Below are 14,190 nucleotides of genomic sequence, written 5' to 3'. Positions count from 1 at the left end.
ATTATGCGCTGCAACAGAGCCCTCTCATCTTAATATGCAGAGCATAAAGAGCGAGCCCTGAAACTCCCAAAGAATACCGAAAACTCACAGCAGATACCATCGCAAACCCTCTGAAATCCTACCTAAGAGTTACATGCAACATCAGTACGGTTAAACCAGGGGGAACAGAGACAGGAAAGACACAACTTCTTTTTAACAGCTCAGAGAGCCTGTACTGAAACAGGCTGTGCAAAAATTCTTTGAGACTCTTTAACGGTCCTTCCACGGAAATCTTTAGTAAAAGGCGAAAGATTTATTCGGGATGAAGGGAACCCAGAGCATGTGTGTTAGGCCAGGAAGAAGAGAACACGGCCAGTGAGGCTCTGCAGCTGACATGCGACACCTTGTCAGACTTACAAAAAACTGAAGGTAGAAGGTGAGCCAAAGGACAACTAGGTGAGGAGCACCAGAGAAGCATTAAAACAGTCGCAGCCAAAGGAATTTAGATTATATGGAACTGAATATGTTGAGTGTGCACACTCTGCAATGCATCATGGGTAGGGGCAAGAAACTCCCCGCCCACCACCCAGAGATACAAAGAAACGCCACTTATGCTAATCAACATCTGAATTCTTGCAAGGCCTCTAGACAGAAGTCAGCTTGTCCTGGGTATCCATCGCTATTTCCACTTCTCCTGATTTTCCCGCTCTTGGGCCGCAAAGGGAACAACTGGAATAGACAATAGACACGTCCAGAGCTGGTGAATTCTTTTTTACACCAATGTCCAGACCGGTGCTTGCCGATAGGGTTCTCGCCATGTCACTTCAGGCCACTAGATGCACGAGAACCACACGATCGACTTCAAGGGTTAAGTGATCTATCGAAGTGAAATCCTAATAGTGTGCAGACACTGGGTGGGCTCCTCATTATTGAATCAGTCGAAATCTCAGAGGTGGGTTGGGACTTGGATGTCCTGTTTCACCCGAAACTCTACAGATTGAGGCACGTGGCATCGCTTATGTCAGTGCAAAAGTGCAGTGTTTGGGAGGCAAGCCTTGGAGATCAAGTTAAACCTTGTATCGATGGCTACATTCAGGTCACACATTGAAAACAATATTATTTCCACGGAATTCAGAAATCAGCAGCAATCAACGGGTACTTAACGCCATGTCCTTTGATGCACATTTTTCCATTTTGCAAAATTTTCCTCAAAGAAGAGTGAAAGACAAAATAAACAATTACAAACCAGGAATAACAAAGTCCTTCTCGGATACTCCCCGCTGATAAGATTTTTGAAGTGTTACCCATGTTTAAAAGTCTGAAGAATGGGAGATTTGGATTCAGCATATTACCTATGCTGTGCTTGCCACTGTTGAGGTATGTAGCTGTGCCATCATCTGAAAGTTTTTCCAGAATCCCAAGGTATCTTCTGCATGGTTTTGTAAGAGATATGACCGCAGCTAAAGATCTGCTTGTGTGCTTAGATAGCGAGCTTTATGTCTTCCTCACACAAGGCAATTCGATTCCTTATCTTTAATATGCAGAGCGATGCGTACACAAGAGCGAGAGCCCTGAAAACTCCCAAAGAATTACCCGAAAAAACTCACAGCAGATACCATCGCAAACCCTCTGAAATCCTACCTAAGAGTTACATGCAACATCAGTACGGTTAAACCAGGGGGAACAGAGACAGGAAAGACACAACTTCTTTTTTAACAAGCTCAGAGAGCCTGTACATGAAACAGGCTGTGCAAAAATTCTTTGAGACTCTTTAACGGTCCTCCACGGAAATCTTTAGTAAAAGGCGAAAGATTTATTCGGGATGAAGGGAACCCAGAGCATGTGTGTTGGCCAGGAAGAAGAGAACACGGCCAGTGAGGCCTCAGGCAGCTGACATGCGACACCTTGTCAGACTTACAAAAAAACTGAAGGTAGAAGGTGAGCGCCAAAGGACAACTAGGTGAGGAGCACCAGAGAAGCATTAAAACAGTCGCAGCCAAAGGAATTTAGATTATATGGAACTGAATATGTTGAGTGTGCACACTCTGCAATGCATCATGGGTAGGGGCAAGAAACTCCCGCCCACCACCCAGAGATACAAAGAAACGCCACTTATGCTAATCAACATCTGAATTCTTGCAAGGCCTCTAGACAGAAGTCAGCTTGTCCTGGTATCCATCGCTATTTCCACTTCTCCTGATTTTCCCGCTCTTGGGCCGCAAAAGGGAACAACTGGAATAGACAATAGACACGCCCAGAGCTGGTGAATTCTTCTTTACACCAATGTCCAGACCGTGCTTGCCGATAGGGTTCTCGCATGTCACTCAGGCCACTAGATGCACGAGAACCACACGATCGACTTCAAGGGTTAAGTGATCTATCGAGTGAAATCCTAATAGTGTGCAGACACTGGGTGGGCTCCTATTATTGAATCAGTCGAAATCTCAGAGGTGGGTTGGGACTTGGGATGTCCTGTTTCACCCGGAAACTCTACAGATTGAGGCACGTGGCATCGCTTATGTCAGTGCAAAAGTGCAGTGTTTGGGAGGCAAGCCTTGGAGATCAAGTTAAACCTTGTATCGATGGCTACATTCAGGTCACACATTGAAAACAATATTATTTCCACGAATTCAGAAATCAGCAGCAATCAACGGGTACTTAACGCCATGTCCTTTGATGCACATTTTCCATTTTGCAAAATTTTCCTCAAAGAAGAGTGAAAGACAAAATAAACAATTACAAACCAGGAATAACAAAGTCCTTCTCGGATACTCCCGCTGATAAGATTTTTGAAGTGTTACCCATGTTTAAAAGTCTGAAGAATGGGAGATTTGGATTCAGCATATTACCTATGCTGTGCTTGCCACTGTTGAGGTATGTAGCTGTGCCATCATCTGAAAGTTTTCCAGAATCCCAAGGTATCTTCTGCATGGTTTTGTAAGAGATATGACCCGCAGCTAAAGATCTGCTTGTGTGCTTAGATAGCGAGCTTTATGTCTTCCTCACACAAGGCAATTCGATTCCTTATCTTTAATATGCAGAGCGATGGTACACAAGAGCGAGAGCCCTGAAAACTCCCAAAGAATTACCCCGAAAAAACTCACAGCAGATACCATCGCAAACCCTCTGAAATCCTACCTAAGAGTTACATGCAACATCAGTACGGTTAAACCAGGGGAACAGAGACAGGAAAGACACAACTTCTTTTTAACCAGCTCAGAGAGCCTGTACTGAAACAGGCTGTGCAAAATTCTTTGAGACTCTTTAACGGTCCTCTCCACGGAAATCTTTAGTAAAAGGCGAAAGATTTATTCGGGATGAAGGGAACCCAGAGCATGTGTGTTGCGCCAGGAAGAAGAGAACACGGCCAGTGAGGCTCTGCGCAGCTGACATGCGACACCTTGTCAGACTTACAAAAAACTGAAGGTAGAAGGTGAGCGCAAAGTACAACTAGGTGAGGAGCACCAGAGAAGCATTAAAACAGTCGCAGCCAAAGGAATTTAGATTATATGGAACTGAATATGTTGAGTGTGCACACTCTGCAATGCATCATGGGTAGGGCAAGAAACTCCCCCACCACCCAGAGATACAAAGAAACGCCACTTATGCTAATCAACATCTGAATTCTTGCAAGGCCTCTAGACAGAAGTCAGCTTGTCCTGGGTATCCATCGCTATTTCCACTTCTCCTGATTTTCCCGCTTCCTTGGGCCGCAAAGGGAACAACTGGAATAGACAATAGACACGTCCAGAGCTGGTGAATTTCTTTACACCAATGTCCAGACCGTTGCTTGCGATAGGGTTCTCGCATGTCACTTCAGGCCACTAGATGCACGAGAACCACACGATTGACTTCAAGGGTTAAGTGATCTATCGAGTGAAATCCTAATAGTGTGCAGACACTGGGTGGGCCCCTCATTATTGAATCAGTCGAAATCTCAGAGGTGGGTTGGGACTTGATGTCCTGTTTCACCCGAAACTCTACAGATTGAGGCACGTGGCATCGCGTATGTCAGTGCAAAAGTGCAGTGTTTGGGAGGCAAGCCTTGGAGATCAAGTTAAACCTTGTATCGATGGCTACATTCAGGTCACACATTGAAAACAATATTATTTCCACGGAATTCAGAAATCAGCAGCAATCAACGGGTACTTAACGCCATGTCCTTTGATGCACATTTTTCCATTTTGCAAAATTTTCCTCAAAGAAGAGTGAAAGACAAAAATAAACAATTACAAACCAGGAATAACAAAGTCCTTCTCGGATACTCCCCGCTGATAAGATTTTTGAAGTGTTACCCATGTTTAAAAGTCTGAAGAATGGGAGATTTGGATTCAGCATATTACCTATGCTGTGCTTGCCACTGTTGAGGTATGTAGCTGTGCCATCATCTGAAAGTTTTTCCAGAATCCCAAGGTATCTTCTGCATGGTTTTGTAAGAGATATGACCCGCAGCTAAAGATCTGCTTGTGTGCTTAGATAGCGAGCTTTATGTCTTCCTCACACAAGGCAATTCGATTCCTTATCTTTAATATGCAGAGCGCTGGTACACAAGAGCGAGAGCCCTGAAAACTCCCAAAGAATTACCCCGGAAAAAAAACTCACAGCAGATACCATCGCAAACCCTCTGAAATCCTACCTAAGAGTTACATGCAACATCAGTACGGTTAAACCAGGGGGAACAGAGACAGGAAAGACACAACTTCTTTTTAACCAAGCTCAGAGAGCCTGTACTGAAACAGGCTGTGCAAAAATTCTTTGAGACTCTTTAACGGTCCTTCCACGGAAATCTTTAGTAAAAGCGAAAGATTTATTCGGGATGAAGGGAACCCAGAGCATGTGTTGTGCCAGGAAGAAGAGAACACGGCCAGTGAGGCCTGCAGCTGACATGGACACCTTGTCAGACTTACAAAAAAACTGAAGGTAGAAGGTGAGCGCCAAAGGACAACTAGGTGAGGAGCACCAGAGAAGCATTAAAACAGTCGCAGCCAAAGGAATTTAGATTATATGGAACTGAATATGTTGAGTGTGCACACTCTGCAGCATCATGGGTAGGGGCAAGAAACTCCCGCCCACCACCCAGAGATACAAAGAAACGCCACTTATGCTAATCAACATCTGAATTCTTGCAAGGCCTCTAGACAGAAGTCAGCTTGTCCTGGGTATCCATCGCTATTTCCACTTCTCCTGATTTTCCCGCTTCCTTGGGCCGCAAAAGGGAACAACTGGAATAGACAATAGACACGCCCAGAGCTGGTGAATTCTTCTTACACCAATGTCCAGACCGTGCTTGCCGATAGGGTTCTCGCCATGTCACTTCAGGCCACTAGATGCACGAGAACCACACGATCGACTTCAAGGGTTAAGTGATCTATCGAGTGAAATCCTAATAGTGTGCAGACACTGGGTGGGCTCCTCATTATTGAATCAGTCGAAATCTCAGAGGTGGGTTGGGACTTGGATGTCCTGTTTCACCCGGAAACTCTACAGATTGAGGCACGTGGCATCGCTATGTCAGTGCAAAAGTGCAGTGTTTGGGAGGCAAGCCTTGGAGATCAAGTTAAACCTTGTATCGATGGCTACATTCAGGTCACACATTGAAAACAATATTATTTCCACGGAATTCAGAAATCAGCAGCAATCAACGGGGACTTAACGCCATGTCCTTTGATGCACATTTTTCCATTTTGCAAAATTTTCCTCAAAGAAGAGTGAAAGACAAAAATAAACAATTACAAACCAGGAATAACAAAGTCCTTCTCGGATACTCCCCGCTGATAAGATTTTTGAAGTGTTACCCATGTTTAAAAGTCTGAAGAATGGGAGATTTGGATTCAGCATATTACCTATGCTGTGCTTGCCACTGTTGAGGTATGTAGCTGTGCCATCATCTGAAAGTTTTTCCAGAATCCCAAGGTATCTTCTGCATGGTTTTGTAAGAGATATGACCCAGAGCTAAAGATCTGCTTGTGTGCTTAGATAGCGAGCTTTATGTCTTCCTCACACAAGGCAATTCGATTCCTTATCTTTAATATGCAGAGCGCGCTAACAAGAGCGAGAGCCCTGAAAACTCCCAAAGAATTACCCCGGAAAAAAAACTCACAGCAGATACCATCGCAAACCCTCTGAAATCCTACCTAAGAGTTACATGCAACATCAGTACGGTTAAACCAGGGGAACAGAGACAGGAAAGACACAACTTCTTTTTAACCAAGCTCAGAGAGCCTGTACTGAAACAGGCTGTGCAAAAATTCTTTGAGACTCTTTAACGGTCCTCTCCACGGAAATCTTTAGTAAAAGGCGAAAGATTTATTCGGGATGAAGGGAACCCAGAGCATGTGTGTTGGCCAGGAAGAAGAGAACACGCCAGTGAGGCCTGCGCAGCTGACATCGACACCTTGTCAGACTTACAAAAACTGAAGGTAGAAGGTGAGCGCAAAGGACAACTAGGTGAGGAGCACCAGAGAAGCATTAAAACAGTGCAGCCAAAGGAATTTAGATTATATGGAACTGAATATGTTGAGTGTGCACACTCTGCAATGCATCATGGGTAGGGCAAGAAACTCCCGCCCACCACCCAGAGATACAAAGAAACGCCACTTATGCTAATCAACATCTGAATTCTTGCAAGGCCTCTAGACAGAAGTCAGCTTGTCCTGGGTATCCATCGCTATTTCCACTTCTCCTGATTTTCCCGCTTCCTTGGGCCGCAAAAGGGAACAACTGGAATAGACAATAGACACGTCCAGAGCTGGTGAATTCTTCTTTACACCAATGTCCAGACCGTGCTTGCCGATAGGGTTCTCGTCATGTCACTTCAGGCCACTAGATGCACGAGAACCACACGATCGACTTCAAGGGTTAAGTGATCTATCGAGGAAATCCTAATAGTGTGCAGACACTGGGTGGGCTCCTCATTATTGAATCAGTCGAAATCTCAGAGGTGGGTTGGGACTTGGATGTCCTGTTTCCCCCGGGAAACTCTACAGATTGAGGCACGTGGCATGCGCTATGTCAGTGCAAAAGTGCAGTGTTTGGGAGGCAAGCCTTGGAGATCAAGTTAAACCTTGTATCGATGGCTACATTCAGGTCACACATTGAAAACAATATTATTTCCACGGAATTCAGAAATCAGCAGCAATCAACGGGTACTTAACGCCATGTCCTTTGATGCACATTTTTCCATTTTGCAAAATTTTCCTCAAAGAAGAGTGAAAGACAAAAATAAACAATTACAAACCAGGAATAACAAAGTCCTTCCGGATACTCCCGCTGATAAGATTTTTGAAGTGTTACCCATGTTTAAAAGTCTGAAGAATGGGAGATTTGATTCAGCATATTACCTATGCTGTGCTTGCCACTGTTGAGGTATGTAGCTGTGCCATCATCTGAAAGTTTTTCCAGAATCCCAAGGTATCTTCTGCATGGTTTTGTAAGAGATATGACCCGCAGCTAAAGATCTGCTTGTGTGCTTAGATAGCGAGCTTTATGTCTTCCTCACACAAGGCAATTCGATTCCTTATCTTTAATATGCAGAGCGTGCACAAAGAGCGAGAGCCCTGAAAACTCCCAAAGAATTACCCGAAAAAACTCACAGCAGATACCATCCGAAACCCTCTGAAATCCTACCTAAGAGTTACATGCAACATCAGTACGGTTAAACCAGGGGGAACAGAGACAGGAAAGACACAACTTCTTTTTTTAACCAAGCTCAGAGAGCCTGTACTGAAACAGGCTGTGCAAAAATTCTTTGAGACTCTTTAACGGTCCTTCCACGGAAATCTTTAGTAAAAGGCGAAAGATTTATTCGGGATGAAGGGAACCCAGAGCATGTGTGTTGGGCCAGGAAGAAGAGAACACGGCCAGTGAGGCCTCAGCAGCTGACATGCGACACCTTGTCAGACTTACAAAAACTGAAGGTAGAAGGTGAGCCAAAGGACAACTAGGTGAGGAGCACCAGAGAAGCATTAAAACAGTCGCAGCCAAAGGAATTTAGATTATATGGAACTGAATATGTTGAGTGTGCACACTCTGCAATGCATCATGGGTAGGGCAAGAAACTCCCGCCCACCACCCAGAGATACAAAGAAACGCCACTTATGCTAATCAACATCTGAATTCTTGCAAGGCCTCTAGACAGAAGTCAGCTTGTCCTGGTATCCATCGCTATTTCCACTTCTCCTGATTTTCCCGCTTCCTTGGGCAAAAGGGAACAACTGGGAATAGACAATAGACACGCCCAGAGCTGGTGAATTCTTCTTACACCAATGTCCAGACCGTGCTTGCCGATAGGGTTCTCGCCATGTCACTTCAGGCCACTAGATGCACGAGAACCACACGATCGACTTCAAGGGTTAAGTGATCTATCGAGTGAAATCCTAATAGTGTGCAGACACTGGGTGGGCTCCTCATTATTGAATCAGTCGAAATCTCAGAGGTGGGTTGGGACTTGGATGTCCTGTTTCACCCGGAAACTCTACAGATTGAGGCACGTGGCATCGCGTATGTCAGTGCAAAAGTGCAGTGTTTGGGAGGCAAGCCTTGGAGATCAAGTTAAACCTTGTATCGATGGCTACATTCAGGTCACACATTGAAAACAATATTATTTCCACGGAATTCAGAAATCAGCAGCAATCAACGGGTACTTAACGCCATGTCCTTTGATGCACATTTTTCCATTTTGCAAAATTTTCCTCAAAGAAGAGTGAAAGAAAAAATAAACAATTACAAACCAGGAATAACAAAGTCCTTCTCGGATACTCCCCGCTGATAAGATTTTTGAAGTGTTACCCATGTTTAAAAGTCTGAAGAATGGGAGATTTGGATTCAGCATATTACCTATGCTGTGCTTGCCACTGTTGAGGTATGTAGCTGTGCCATCATCTGAAAGTTTTTCCAGAATCCCAAGGTATCTTCTGCATGGTTTTGTAAGAGATATGACCCAGCTAAAGATCTGCTTGTGTGCTTAGATAGCGAGCTTTATGTCTTCCTCACACAAGGCAATTCGATTCCTTATCTTTAATATGCAGAGCGCATACACAAGAGCGAGAGCCCTGAAAACTCCCAAAGAATTACCCGAAAAAAAATCACAGCAGATACCATCGAAACCCTCTGAAATCCTACCTAAGAGTTACATGCAACATCAGTACGGTTAAACCAGGGGGAACAGAGACAGGAAAGACACAACTTCTTTTTAACAAGCTCAGAGAGCCTGTACGAAACAGGCTGTGCAAAATTCTTGAGACTCTTTAACGGTCCTCTCCACGGAAATCTTTAGTAAAAGGCGAAAGATTTATTCGGGATGAAGGAACCCAGAGCATGTGTGTTGGCCAGGAAGAAGAGAACACGGCCAGTGAGGCCTGCGAGCTGACATGCACACCTTGTCAGACTTACAAAAAACTGAAGGTAGAAGGTGAGCCAAAGGACAACTAGGTGAGGAGCACCAGAGAAGCATTAAAACAGTCGCAGCCAAAGGAATTTAGATTATATGGAACTGAATATGTTGAGTGTGCACACCTGCAATGCATCATGGGTAGGGGCAAGAAACTCCCGCCCACCACCCAGAGATACAAAGAAACGCCACTTATGCTAATCAACATCTGAATTCTTGCAAGGCCTCTAGACAGAAGTCAGCTTGTCCTGGGTATCCATCGCTATTTCCACTTCTCCTGATTTTCCCGCTTCCTTGGGCGCAAAAGGAACAACTGGAATAGACAATAGACACGTCCAGAGCTGGTGAATTCTTCTTTACACCAATGTCCAGACCGTTTGCCGATAGGGTTCTCGCTATGTCACTTCAGGCCACTAGATGCACGAGAACCACACGATCGACTTCAAGGGTTAAGTGATCATCGAGTGAAATCCTAATAGTGTGCAGACACTGGGTGGGCTCCTCATTATTGAATCAGTCGAAATCTCAGAGGTGGGTTGGGACTTGATGTCCTGTTTCACCCGGAAACTCTACAGATTGAGGCACGTGGCATCGCTTATGTCAGTGCAAAAGTGCAGTGTTTGGGAGGCAAGCCTTGGAGATCAAGTTAAACCTTGTATCGATGGCTACATTCAGGTCACACATTGAAAACAATATTATTTCCACGGAATTCAGAAATCAGCAGCAATCAACGGGTACTTAACGCCATGTCCTTTGATGCACATTTTTCCATTTTGCAAAATTTTCCTCAAAGAAGAGTGAAAGACAAAAATAAACAATTACAAACCAGGAATAACAAAGTCCTTCTCGGATACTCCCGCTGATAAGATTTTGAAGTGTTACCCATGTTTAAAAGTCTGAAGAATGGGAGATTTGGATTCAGCATATTACCTATGCTGTGCTTGCCACTGTTGAGGTATGTAGCTGTGCCATCATCTGAAAGTTTTTCCAGAATCCCAAGGTATCTTCTGCATGGTTTTGTAAGAGATATGACCGCAGCTAAAGATCTGCTTGTGTGCTTAGATAGCGAGCTTTATGTCTTCCTCACACAAGGCAATTCGATTCCTTATCTTTAATATGCAGAGCGTAGCAACAAGAGCGAGAGCCCTGAAAACTCCCAAAGAATTACCCCGGAAAAAAAACTCACAGCAGATACCATCGCAAACCCTCTGAAATCCTACCTAAGAGTTACATGCAACATCAGTACGGTTAAACCAGGGGGAACAGAGACAGGAAAGACACAACTTCTTTTAACTAGCTCAGAGAGCCTGTAATGAAACAGGCTGTGCAAAATTTTGAGACTCTTTAACGGTCCTTCCACGGAAATCTTTAGTAAAAGGCTAAAGATTTATTCGGGATGAAGGGAACCCAGAGCATGTGTTGCGCCAGGAAGAAGAGAACACGGCCAGTGAGGCTCTGCGAGCTGACATGCACACCTTGTCAGACTTACAAAAAACTGAAGGTAGAAGGTGAGCCAAAGGACAACTAGGTGAGGAGCACCAGAGAAGCATTAAAACAGTCGCAGCCAAAGGAATTTAGATTATATGGAACTGAATATGTTGAGTGTGCACACTCTGCAATGCATCATGGGTAGGGCAAGAAACTCCCCCCACCACCCAGAGATACAAAGAAACGCCACTTATGCTAATCAACATCTGAATTCTTGCAAGGCCTCTAGACAGAAGTCAGCTTGTCCTGGGTATCCATCGCTATTTCCACTTCTCCTGATTTTCCGCTCTTGGGCCGCAAAAGGGAACAACTGGGAATAGACAATAGACACGCTCCAGAGCTGGTGAATTCTTCTTTACACCAATGTCCAGACCGTGTTTGCCGATAGGGTTCTCCATGTCACTTCAGGCCACTAGATGCACGAGAACCACACGATCGACTTCAAGGGTTAAGTGATCTATCGAGTGAAATCCTAATAGTGTGCAGACACTGGGTGGGTCCTCATTATTGAATCAGTCGAAATCTCAGAGGTGGGTTGGGACTTGATGTCCTGTTTCACCCGGAAACTCTACAGATTGAGGCACGGCATCAGCTATGTCAGTGCAAAAGTGCAGTGTTTGGGAGGCAAGCCTTGAGATCAAGTTAAACCTTGTATCGATGGCTACATTCAGGTCACACATTGAAAACAATATTATTTCCACGAATTCAGAAATCAGCAGCAATCAACGGGTACTTAACGCCATGTCCTTTGATGCACATTTTTCCATTTTGCAAAATTTTCCTCAAAGAAGAGTGAAAGACAAAATAAACAATTACAAACCAGGAATAACAAAGTCCTTCTCGGATACTCCCGCTGATAAGATTTTTGAAGTGTTACCCATGTTTAAAAGTCTGAAGAATGGGAGATTTGATTCAGCATATTACCTATGCTGTGCTTGCCACTGTTGAGGTATGTAGCTGTGCCATCATCTGAAAGTTTTCCAGAATCCCAAGGTATCTTCTGCATGGTTTTGTAAGAGATATGACCCGCAGCTAAAGATCTGCTTGTGTGCTTAGATAGCGAGCTTTATGTCTTCCTCACACAGGCAATTCGATTCTTATCTTTAATATGCAGAGCTGCGTACAAGAGCGTAGAGCCCTGAAAACTCCCAAAGAATTACCCGAAAAACTCACAGCAGATACCATCGCAAACCCTCTGAAATCCTACCAAGAGTTACATGCAACATCAGTGGTTAAACCAGGGGAACAGAAGAAAGACACAACTTTTTAACAGCTCAGAGAGCCTGTAGAACAGGCTGTCAAAATTCTGAGACTTTACGGTCCTCCACGGAAATCTTAGTAAAAGGCGAAAGATTTATTCGGGATGAAGGGAACCCAGAGCATGTGTGTTGGCTAGGAAGAAGAGAACACGCCAGTGAGGCCTGCGAGCTGACATGCACACCTTGTCAGACTTACAAAAACTGAAGGTAGAAGGTGAGCCAAGGACAACTAGGTGAGGAGCACCAGAGAAGCATTAAAACAGTCGCAGCCAAAGGAATTTAGATTATATGGAACTGAATATGTTGAGTGTGCACACCTGCAATGCATCATGGTAGGGCAGAAACTCCCGCCCACCACCCAGAGATACAAAGAAACGCCACTTATGCTAATCAACATCTGAATTCTTGCAAGGCTCTAGACAGAAGTCAGCTTGTCCTGGTATCCATCGCTATTTCCACTTCTCCTGATTTTCCCTGCCTTGGGCAAAAGGAACAACTGAATAGACAATAGACACGCCAGAGCTGGTGAATTCTTCTTTACACCAATGTCCAGACCGGCTTTGCCGATAGGGTTCTGCCATGTCACTTCAGGCCACTAGATGCACAGAACCACACGATCGACTTCAAGGGTTAAGTGATCTATCGAGTGAAATCCCAATAGTGTGCAGACACTGGTGGGCTCTCATTATTGAATCAGTCGAAATCTCAGAGGTGGGTTGGGACTTGATGTCCTGTTTCACCCGGAAACTCTACAGATTGAGGCACGGGCATCGTTGTCAGTGCAAAAGTGCAGTGTTTGGGAGGCAAGCCTGAGATCAAGTTAAACCTTGTATCGATGGCTACATTCAGGTCACACATTGAAAACAATATTATTTCACGAATTCAGAAATCAGCAGCAATCAACGGGTACTTAAGCCTATGTCCTTTGATGCACATTTTTCCATTTTGAAAATTCTTCCTCAAAGAAGAGTGAAAGACAAAAATAAACAATTACAAACCAGGAATAACAAAGTCCTTCTCGGATACCCCGCTGATAAGATTTTTGAAGTGTTACCATGTTTAAAAGTCTGAAGAATGGAGATTTGGGTTCAGCATATACCATGCTGTGCTTGCCACTGTTGAGGTATGTAGCTGTGCCATCATCTGAAAGTTTTTCCAGAATCCCAAGGTATCTTCTGCATGGTTTTGTAAGAGATATGACCCGAGCTAAAGATCTGCTTGTGTGCTTAGATAGCGAGCTTTATGTCTTCCTCACACAAGGCAATTCGATTCCTTATCTTTAATATGCAGAGCGTGCGTACACAAGAGCGAGAGCCCTGAAAACTCCCAAAGAATTACCCCGGAAAAAAAACTCACAGCAGATACCATCGCAAACCCTCTGAAATCCTACCTAAGAGTTACATGCAACATCAGTACGGTTAAACCAGGGGGAACAGAGACAGGAAAGACACAACTTCTTTTTAACTAAGCTCAGAGAGCCTGTACGAAACAGGCTGTGCAAAAATTCTTTGAGACTCTTTAACGGTCCTTCCACGGAAATCTTTAGTAAAAGGCTAAAGATTTATTCGGGATGAAGGGAACCCAGAGCATGTGTGTTGCGGCCAGGAAGAAGAGAACACGGCCAGTGAGGCCTGCGCAGCTGACATGCGACACCTTGTCAGACTTACAAAAACTGAAGGTAGAAGGTGAGCGCCAAAGGACAACTAGGTGAGGAGCACCAGAGAAGCATTAAAACAGTCGCAGCCAAAGGAATTTAGATTATATGGAACTGAATATGTTGAGTGTGCACACTCTGCAATGCATCATGGGTAGGGCAAGAAACTCCCGCCCACCACCCAGAGATACAAAGAAACGCCACTTATGCTAATCAACATCTGAATTCTTGCAAGGCCTCTAGACAGAAGTCAGCTTGTCCTGGGTATCCATCGCTATTTCCACTTCTCCTGATTTTCCCGCTTCCTTGGGCCGCAAAAGGAACAACTGGAATAGACAATAGACACGCCCAGAGCTGGTTAATTCTTTTTACACCAATGTCCAGACCGTGCTTGCCGATAGGGTTCTCGTCATGTCACTTCA

At 44.5% G+C, this 14,190-nt stretch overlaps 9 non-coding genes and 1 pseudogene across 9 annotated transcripts; all 10 read right to left on the bottom strand.

Moving 5' to 3' along the window:
- Positions 1-205: 205 nt before the first annotated feature.
- On the bottom strand, positions 206-321 carry LOC120520494. The gene has a single exon (XR_005631850.1). It is a non-coding gene; the product is annotated as a U5 spliceosomal RNA (small nuclear RNA).
- A 1,385-nt stretch (positions 322-1,706) lies between these two features.
- Positions 1,707-1,821, bottom strand: LOC120520486. The gene has a single exon (XR_005631844.1). It is a non-coding gene; the product is annotated as a U5 spliceosomal RNA (small nuclear RNA).
- Positions 1,822-3,201: 1,380 nt separating this feature from the next.
- Positions 3,202-3,316, bottom strand: LOC120520491. Its single transcript, XR_005631848.1, has one exon. It is a non-coding gene; the product is annotated as a U5 spliceosomal RNA (small nuclear RNA).
- A 1,384-nt stretch (positions 3,317-4,700) lies between these two features.
- On the bottom strand, positions 4,701-4,815 carry LOC120520489. Its single transcript, XR_005631847.1, has one exon. It is a non-coding gene; the product is annotated as a U5 spliceosomal RNA (small nuclear RNA).
- Positions 4,816-6,197: 1,382 nt separating this feature from the next.
- LOC120520485 lies at positions 6,198-6,314 on the bottom strand. The gene has a single exon (XR_005631843.1). It is a non-coding gene; the product is annotated as a U5 spliceosomal RNA (small nuclear RNA).
- A 1,378-nt stretch (positions 6,315-7,692) lies between these two features.
- On the bottom strand, positions 7,693-7,808 carry LOC120520492. Its single transcript, XR_005631849.1, has one exon. It is a non-coding gene; the product is annotated as a U5 spliceosomal RNA (small nuclear RNA).
- A 1,375-nt stretch (positions 7,809-9,183) lies between these two features.
- LOC120520487 lies at positions 9,184-9,296 on the bottom strand. The gene has a single exon (XR_005631845.1). It is a non-coding gene; the product is annotated as a U5 spliceosomal RNA (small nuclear RNA).
- A 1,375-nt stretch (positions 9,297-10,671) lies between these two features.
- Positions 10,672-10,783, bottom strand: LOC120520488. The gene has a single exon (XR_005631846.1). It is a non-coding gene; the product is annotated as a U5 spliceosomal RNA (small nuclear RNA).
- A 1,352-nt stretch (positions 10,784-12,135) lies between these two features.
- LOC120520490 lies at positions 12,136-12,238 on the bottom strand (annotated as a pseudogene).
- Positions 12,239-13,589: 1,351 nt separating this feature from the next.
- Positions 13,590-13,704, bottom strand: LOC120520495. The gene has a single exon (XR_005631851.1). It is a non-coding gene; the product is annotated as a U5 spliceosomal RNA (small nuclear RNA).
- Positions 13,705-14,190: the final 486 nt, after the last annotated feature.

The sequence above is a fragment of the Polypterus senegalus genome, unplaced genomic scaffold, assembly GCF_016835505.1.
Source record: "Polypterus senegalus isolate Bchr_013 unplaced genomic scaffold, ASM1683550v1 scaffold_7824, whole genome shotgun sequence".
NCBI lineage: Eukaryota > Metazoa > Chordata > Cladistia > Polypteriformes > Polypteridae > Polypterus > Polypterus senegalus.
This window is presented reverse-complemented; position numbering and strand designations above follow the sequence as displayed.